We start from the raw sequence: 8,062 nt of genomic DNA on the forward strand, positions 1-8,062 counted from the left end.
GCCTCTGATGTTCTGCTCCACTGCAGGGGAGTGTGGTAGGTACTGGAGGTGTTTAGGTGCTGCCTGTCCCCAAGGGCTGTGGGGAAGAGGAGGGTTTGGTGACGTGACCCAGCTCCTCACTGCTCGGCCCCGCTCGGTTCCTGCTCCACCCAAGGCTTCCTGTGTCATCCAGGCAATGTGCTCATTGTAAAACATCCAAACCCCAGTGTCACCCCGAGCCCTTGGCTTCCTTCAGGGGGTCCCCTCACTGCCAGCGTAGGCACTGGCGCCCTAATGCGAGGTTGTGTTTGGGTCCTCGGCCTTGGCCTGGGTGCTGTGAATTAACCCAAGGTGCTGCTGTGCCATGAGCTGCTGGGACAGGAGAGCATCATCTCCTGGAGGTGGGTGGAGAGGGCAAGCAGATGGAGAAGTCAGTGGGAAATGATTGTTTTTCCTACAGCTGAGAAATCCCGATAGCTTTTTGCTTCCAGACATTTCTTTTTGCCTCGTGTTGATGATGCATTTACCCCTGGTCGTTTGAGCTTGGCAGACTTTGCCACAAGTCTTGAGCAAGGACCCCCCAGGATTTTGACACGCGTGTGCTTTGTCCTGGGTCTCCTCTCACTTCATCCCTCTGGCTGTTGTTTGTGGTGGACACGCAGCCTGCAAAGGCAGCTCTGAGGAGTGGGCAGACCTGTGCCCTCCACGCTGGCTGCCTCCCCCAGCCCACACCTCTCAGGTGTGCTTTTCTAGCTGCAAAGATGTACAAAAAGCAAACAGAACTAGAGCCATCCCCTCCAGCTCACTGACTCAACGCAGGACTAATGAAGTTGGTGACGATTATACCCCTGGGGACGCGATGTTGCTTGGCAGAGGGTCTGTGCTCCGTGTGGGCTTGCAGCCCCCGCTTTTGGAAGTCTGTGTTGCTGTCAGTTCAGGGTGTTGGCGGCTCTTAAACCACCTTGTACAGCATCAAGTGGTGGCCCAAGGACGTGCTCTCTGCGTTGGTGGTTGTGACTCACCCCTGGCACTGATGGCATGTGGCAGTCACTGTCTCTTGGGGTCTGCTCTTCTCTTGAAGGGCTCCATGACCACCACAAGCCGGTGCTGAAGGTGGCAATGTCAATCTGATAGCTAGTTTTGTCCTTGAAAGAACTAGTTAAAAGTAGATCCAGATACTTCACCCACTCTCCATTCCCCTGCCAGTATTTGTGGGTTTTGTGATCGCATTTTGCTGTGATTTAAACGATTTCCTGTCCTTGGTTGCTGCTTGAAAGACGGGTGCAAATGAGAGGGAACTGACTGTTCAGGTCAGGAGTGAAACTGATAGAGACGTGAAGCCCCATCAAACCAGCTTCCCTTGCCCTCAGAGCAGGAGCTCCTCTCCATCCCTTCCTTTGCAGGCATCCGTAGGGTGATCCCAGCCCTGGGCAGTCCTCCCGTGCGGCTGTAGCGGTGGCAGTGATTGACCAAGGAGAGGCTGGAGCAGGCAGGCTTGGGGTTAACGTTCACTGTGATTAATGCTGCAAAAATATGGGAAGGAAACCACACGTTCTAATGAAAAGCCTCCGTCTCCTCCCTCCAGAAACCTCGCAATTAGCTGCCTTCAGCTGGTTATTGATGCCAGCCGAGCGCATTTACGGATCTAGGTCAGTGAAAGGCCCTTGAGCGATCTGGGCTCCAGATGTTTGCTGCTTTTGAACTGGGCCTGTCTCAGAGGTCCTGGGGTCTGAATTGCACTTTGCTACTTGTTGATGGACGTGCAGAGAAATCAGCGTGTCCTCTTCTCCCATCTCTTGTGTCCCCGCTGCACATTAAAGGACATTTAACTGCTTAGGAAGCAGACACAAAATCAAGATTTCAGTGATTCTTCCAAGCAAATAATTCAGGGTCCTTTGACCAGAGGAAAAGGTATTAAACTTCTCTGTTTTGACCAAGTCATGCTTAGATGTTCAGATCCTACTTACAACTTCTCCACAGGCTGCATTTGAAGAAATTTTTTATTCTTTCCTTGTTCTTAGTATGTTTGTGGCCTCCAGAAGAGCAGCTTCTGCTCTGTAGCCTGGAGGTGGCTGTTTCGATAGGAGATGGAGTAAATCCTCGGGGTGTTGGGAGACATCAGCCAGATGCATTAGAGCAGCAGAAGGACAAGTGCCAGGACACCACAGGTTATATTTTGCCAAGGTGTAATTGGATGCAGATTCTTCTGAACAACTTCACCTTATGCAGATTGAGCCATGAAAAAGCCTTTTGGCAGCTTGCTGGAAAATCATCTAAGTGGTGATTCTGTCCACAAAGGCTCATTGCGTCCTGGCTCTGTTGGGCTAACAAAGAACTGCTCCTGCATGAAGCTGTTTTGGAGCTTCATACCTGGGCACCAAGGTGTGAGGCTTCAGTATCTTTCTCATTTTTTTTTGTGCGTTTCCTAGAGTGGATTTTTTTTCTCAGTTGAATGTTTGCAAGTGTCGGTGGGAAGGCATTTGAATATCAGAAAGCCAGGATTCCTCGATTTCTCTCCAGTGATACTCTCCGCCTTGCAACACTAGTTTAATTCTTCCTGCTTGTTTGCTTTGCTTTTCAGTTGAGATGAGTCACTTATGCTAATAGAGCTGACTGGGGAGTTAACGGGAAGATTTTCTACTCTTACTAAAATGTTACCAGTCTCTTATTTTCATGGAGTTTTATGGCCTGTCTCCTATTCAGTGCAGTTAAAATTAATTTCATGCCCCAGTTCATTCCAGTGTTTGCAGCTTCAAAAGCTTTTAAGTCCTATTTAGCTGCCTGGCTGTGCTCTGTTACCCGTCTGCTGGGGTCCCTTTGGTTCACCTGCGAGCGCAGGCTTTGAGCAAACGTGGTTAATTTTGTATGCTGCATCTGCCGCCTGATCTAAGGCACCGTTGAGTGGTTTATGCCAAAGACTTGACCTACCTTTGATGGGACCGTGTCCTTTGTGTTTGAAATACCTGCTTTGTTGGAGGAAAGGGCTCTGCTGCTCTCTCGCCAAGAAAGAAGAGAGCAAGACGGCGTTTGGTGCCCTCACTGGCATCGGGATGGGGTGAGCTTTTCCCCCATAGCTAGCTTGGCTCTTGCTGGTTTTTGAGGTGTGAATTTTTTGGCTTTGCAATGGACTGATAGGTTCTTTCAAGATGTGTTGCAGCCCCGAACACAACTGGAGGCCACTTGAATGATTCTGCATCAGCTGAGGAGGTTCCCAAGACCTGTTTTTTTTTTTAAAAAAATTTTTATTTTTTTATTTTGCTGAAATACAGCAACAAATGCAGAGGACACTTACTTGTGCACCACTTCAGCACCAGTGCATCTGCTCTGGGTCTCTTATTTCAGTGTTTTGCCAGCTGGATGTACAAGGATGAGAGCTGTTCTTCCTACCCTGCCATGGTAGTGATTTTGTGTATTCTCCAGACTCCTGGCACCAAAGATATTCACCTTCTTTCCTTGAAGTGTTTGAAAAATGACAAGATGTTGTTCGCATGAGCAGGATCAATTACCTGCTGTCTACCTGGAGAGATATTCTCCGAGGGGGCCTTCATCTCTGTGGCAGGGGGGTCCTGCTCAGTCAGCCACAAAAAACAGCCTGGTAGGACTTTCCTCCCTGCTTCCTGAAGCAGTCCTCTTGAAATCATAGTCTGTGGGATCTCTGTTTGAAAGCCAAATGTGAGCTTCTGAGCCTTGGAGAAAAAGCATGCAAAAAGAAAACTGAAAAGCCTGGGGTGAGTACATGCAAGGTGCTGTTCCCTGGGTTTGCTTTAAACCTTCCCTTCAAGAGCTTCTCCTTGCTTTTATGCTGAAATTCAGAAATATTGGGGTAAAACCAGGCTGTGTCCCCTTGAGATGCTTGCAGAGGTGTTGGGAGAACCAGGGTCTGAGTGTACGGTTAAAACAGATTGAAACCTTGATGTGAGTCTGGTTTTCTTGCATGTCCAGATCCAGTGGCAGCAAAGCTGTGTGTACTGCTAATATTTGCTCATCTGAGTTGCTGTCTGATAGCTTTGTGGGGTGGGAGGGGGAACTTGGTCTCTACAGAATCCAAATCCAAAGTCAGGATTTTCAGAGAGGTTTAGGGGCTTCTGAATTTCTTTTTCTTTTTGAAATGCCCACCCCTCCACTTTCTCTCAAAAGAGCAAAACAGTTTTGTTCTGAAAAATCTAACAGCTACGGCTTTCCAAATGACTTGTCACTTCAGAAAATTTAAGTCATCTTTTCATTACTGGCTGTTTAGGGGTTTTAGTAGCACTGGATTGCCTCTAAATTCGTAGTTGAAGCCTGACATGTAACACAAATGCATTTCCAAACCCTGTCATTACTAATGCATTCTCTTTCAGGTCTTTTTATTAGTGCTTGTAGACATTTCCCTCATTAGAAATTCACCTAGCAGCTCCCTGCTCATCCCATTCAAGGTTTCTCATCTCTTTTATTCTCCGTTGGCACGCACCAGGGCAGAAGTATTCTCTTGTGCTGAGTTTCTACATGATGGAGACACACACTGCAACCTTCTGCTTCTTCCTCTTGCCAGTGAAAAGCCAGGTAGTTGTTCTGGGTGGACTGTCTTGCAATGCTTGGGCTTGCAATGTCAGCTTGGGCTTCAGGGGAAGGCAAAGGTGTAGGGCAGGTGCCTTCCCAATGGCCGGAAGTGCTTCTGCACTTGGACTTGTCTCATTTTGGTCCTAAGCTCGTAGGTGCTAAAGGGGATGGCCATGAATTTCCCAATTGATGTTAAGAAGTGTGGTTGTGGATGTAACTGCTGCCCAAGAGAGTCACTTGAGCGTCTCAGTGGGAACATCTTTACAAGGAGGTGGCACTCTGGGGACCTGGACAAGCTGTGCTGGTGGTTTGATAACAAGGCACCTGTGTTTGCCAAGGCACCTCCTTGGAGCACAAGCATCTCACTGGCCTCAGCGTGTGAACTTTTTAATGAATTATAGTGGTGACTTTGGACCTTCAAAGCTGAATGCATTTTGGACCTGCAGAGGACATGATCTGAGAAGCTGGGAGACCTCCAGATGGCTTATTTCTCTTAAGTGTTGTTTGTGGGCACAAACACAGCCTGCCCAACTGTACCCCCAGAGTTATGAACCTCTGCCACTCCGTTCTCAGAGGCACTGATGGTGCTGGGGGTTTAGTCCATCGTGATGCCCCAAGGGCTCTGGGGTAAATTGAGTAAAGATCTGCTTGAGTTTTCTTCCCCAGAAAACGTTTCTGAACGTCGCAAGGAAGCTGCTCTGAACAGCTGGCTTTCCAGGAACATGCCCTGCCTTGGGGTTAATAGGTTACAGCGTGTTACCAGCTGGAGCTGTGTGCTCTGGTGGTTTCAGAGCAAGGAAATGAATGAGTGTGGTGACCCGTGAGCAGGGTGACCTGCTCCCTGCCCTCTCTGCTGGGCCTCCTGCAGCTGGAGGGGCAGGGAATCGGTGGCTGAGCTGCGGCGTGGGATGCGCAGGAGCGGGTGTACCTGGGGGAAGGCAGCTCTATCTGCTCGCTCTCTCTTGGCTGGTTTCACCTTGGAGCATTCTTGCTGTGCTCCATAGGGCCTGTGGTTTGCAGATCTCCAGTCTTGCTGGCAGCCCTTTGTTTGGCTGGAGTTGCCGGGAGGCTCCTTCGTTTCCGACCCTCGTCTGCGGGATCCATCCCGCTGGACAATGGCTTTGCCAGCTGCTGGCTGCCTCCTTCCCGTTGCTCTTTGCAGGCTTGATCCTGACTTTGTTTTCACTGGCTGTTTGATGAAAGACGTTCCTGTGTAATTAAATACCCCTGATTAGTTGTGATCAAATAGCAAATTTCCTTTCATCTCGTCTTGCAGCGGGTGAAGGTCTCTGCAGGCAGGCTTGGCCAGGTGTGCACAGTGCATTGGCTCTTTGTATCCTTGGCTGTCTTATCCCAGGGCTTTGGCCGTGTCCACACGTGTGTACACACCAGCCCCAACACGCATGCGTGTGCGCACGTCCTTCTGAGATCACAGCCTCCGGAAGGAACGTAGCCAAGTCATTCACGGGGACCTGAGCCAAGTAACTCAAAAGTCAGAGTTACAGGTTGTCTCCTTGACTGGCTCCATTGTGAAAGCCAAAAAAGAGAAACAACCTTGTGCCAAGCCAGTTAAGGTGGAAGCAGCTGCTCCCACAGGGCTCCCTTTGCTTTGCTTGGAGTGGAAGATGTAAGTCACTGGGTGATTTGAAGGTTGTCTCTGAGAAGCATGCTCAGGTGTGGGGCTCAGCAGTGATGTCAGTGGGGCTGTAGGATGAGGACGAGTTGTGCAAGGATGAAAAGCTCTTGCAGAGTCACACCCAAAATTATAGATAATATTTGAATCCTGCTTCCTGTGCTGGTGGCAGGTGACAATCAAACATCAGGTTGTGAGTTTGGTTTACCTTGTTTGATCTCGTTTCCTCCTCCTGATTGCTGGTGCTCGTGGGGAGGTGCTGGGCACTGGTGGGCTTGCCCCAGGCTCCCCACCTGGGTCATGCCCCATTTCAGGCTGGTGCCTGGTACCAGGGCTCTTGCTGCACTTGTCCAGTTGAGACCCGGCCCCTAAAGAAGGGGACTTGCTGCTCCTGAGAGCCTCTGCCACCCCAGAGTACAAACAAATGGGCCTCTGATGTGGGAAGAACCCTGAATTGCCCACAGCCTCCATGGCAGGACCAGCTTACACTTGCCCTGCTGGGATGGTGGATGGAGATCATTGCTGGTGGAGTTTGCCAGCAATGAGGATGGAAATCCTCAAGGCATTTGCAGAGGAGTTAGGGAGGAGCAGCCCTGGGCTCCCAGTGTGAGGCTGCACCTCCTGACAATGGCCAAGAGTTGGGGATTGACTGGAGGTGACTCCATGCCTGAGGTCTTCAAAAGGTCAGTGTCTCTCTGGAGAAGGCTATGGTGGTTGTGTGACCCACACTGGCTCATCTCCCTTCTCTGCAGAGGAGCAGAGGAGGTGCAGGAATTCCTCCTCTGGTGACCAAAGGGCTGGGATAGCTTTTGGCACAGAGGATGTAACTGGACACAGTGTCCTCACCTTGGACAAGAGCAGCTTTCAGAGGGAAGTGTTAGAAATGTGTAAAACCAGGGCTGCTCTGGATTACATGAGTGGGAAATGTGTAGTCACCATGTCATTGCAGCCAGTGCAGGGGAACACTACGTGAGCTGAGAGCCCACCAGGAGGAAGAGCTTTCCCTGTAGGCACACCAGGGAGCTGTGGAGCCCCACGGCCATGGGGAAGGCAGAAGGGCAGATGGGCTCCAGCAGTGATTAGATTAATTGTTGACCGCAGGGATGGGGATGTGCCATCTGGCAGCCCCCAAACCCCAGCTCACCAGAAGCTGAGTGGGCTCCATGTCTCGCTGGGTCCATCCCAGCTTACTCCTGCCTTGCCTTAGCAGCTGTGTGGGACACCACCAAGGACAGGGAACTCAAAGGTCCTCCTGACCTGGTGTGATGTGCCAGCACAGCAATACTTCAAACTGTCCACGAGAGTCACTGTTGCTTTATCTAAGGAGCCTCCATCCCTTCTGTGAACTGCCTGATTTCTTCACCCATGGAGGTTGAGGTCTCCATCCCTGGAGGTTCAGGTCTTCATCCCTGGAGGCTGTCTCCATCCCTGACACTTTTCTTGTGCCTCAGCAAACCACAGGCAGGGAGCTGCAAGGATTTGGGCTGCCAAGGAGGATGATGAAGGAAGGTTGGTACATTTCAAGAACGACCTTTCCCATGTGCTGCTCCGTTCTGTTCTTTCCGTGTGCCTCCCGGCAGACAGCCCTACCTTCCCTGCCTGTGCCGCCGCCGCCGCGCTTGGCTCTTTGATGTGCTCAGCGTGTGCTTCAGAGACATGTGGCCCGAATTAACCTCCCTGCAAATGGTTTCTAAGTAACGGCAGAACATGTAGTGAGATAAACTGTGAAGCCTATTTATATTTACCAAGATTGTATTAACCTTTGAGAGGTTGACCTTATGCAAAGGGAAAAAAAAAAAACGATAAAGTGGCAAAAACATTTAGGGCATGAGGGGGGTTTTGTTGTTGTTTTTAATCCTTTCACTCCTTCATTACTTCAGCCTTGGTGGTGGTAAACATACACCAGCTTTC

At 50.2% G+C, this 8,062-nt stretch overlaps 1 protein-coding gene across 1 annotated transcript in view; it reads left to right on the top strand.

Moving 5' to 3' along the window:
* LOC104525431 (nuclear receptor corepressor 2-like) overlaps nt 1-8,062 on the top strand; it is a gene marked incomplete at both ends in the record, with an annotated part of 50,628 nt that overhangs the window by 25,046 nt on the left and 17,520 nt on the right. The gene's annotated exons all lie outside the window — the stretch shown is intronic.

Source organism: Antrostomus carolinensis, unplaced genomic scaffold (genome assembly GCF_000700745.2).
Source record: "Antrostomus carolinensis isolate BGI_N321 unplaced genomic scaffold, ASM70074v2 scaffold23265, whole genome shotgun sequence".
Lineage (NCBI taxonomy): Eukaryota > Metazoa > Chordata > Aves > Caprimulgiformes > Caprimulgidae > Antrostomus > Antrostomus carolinensis.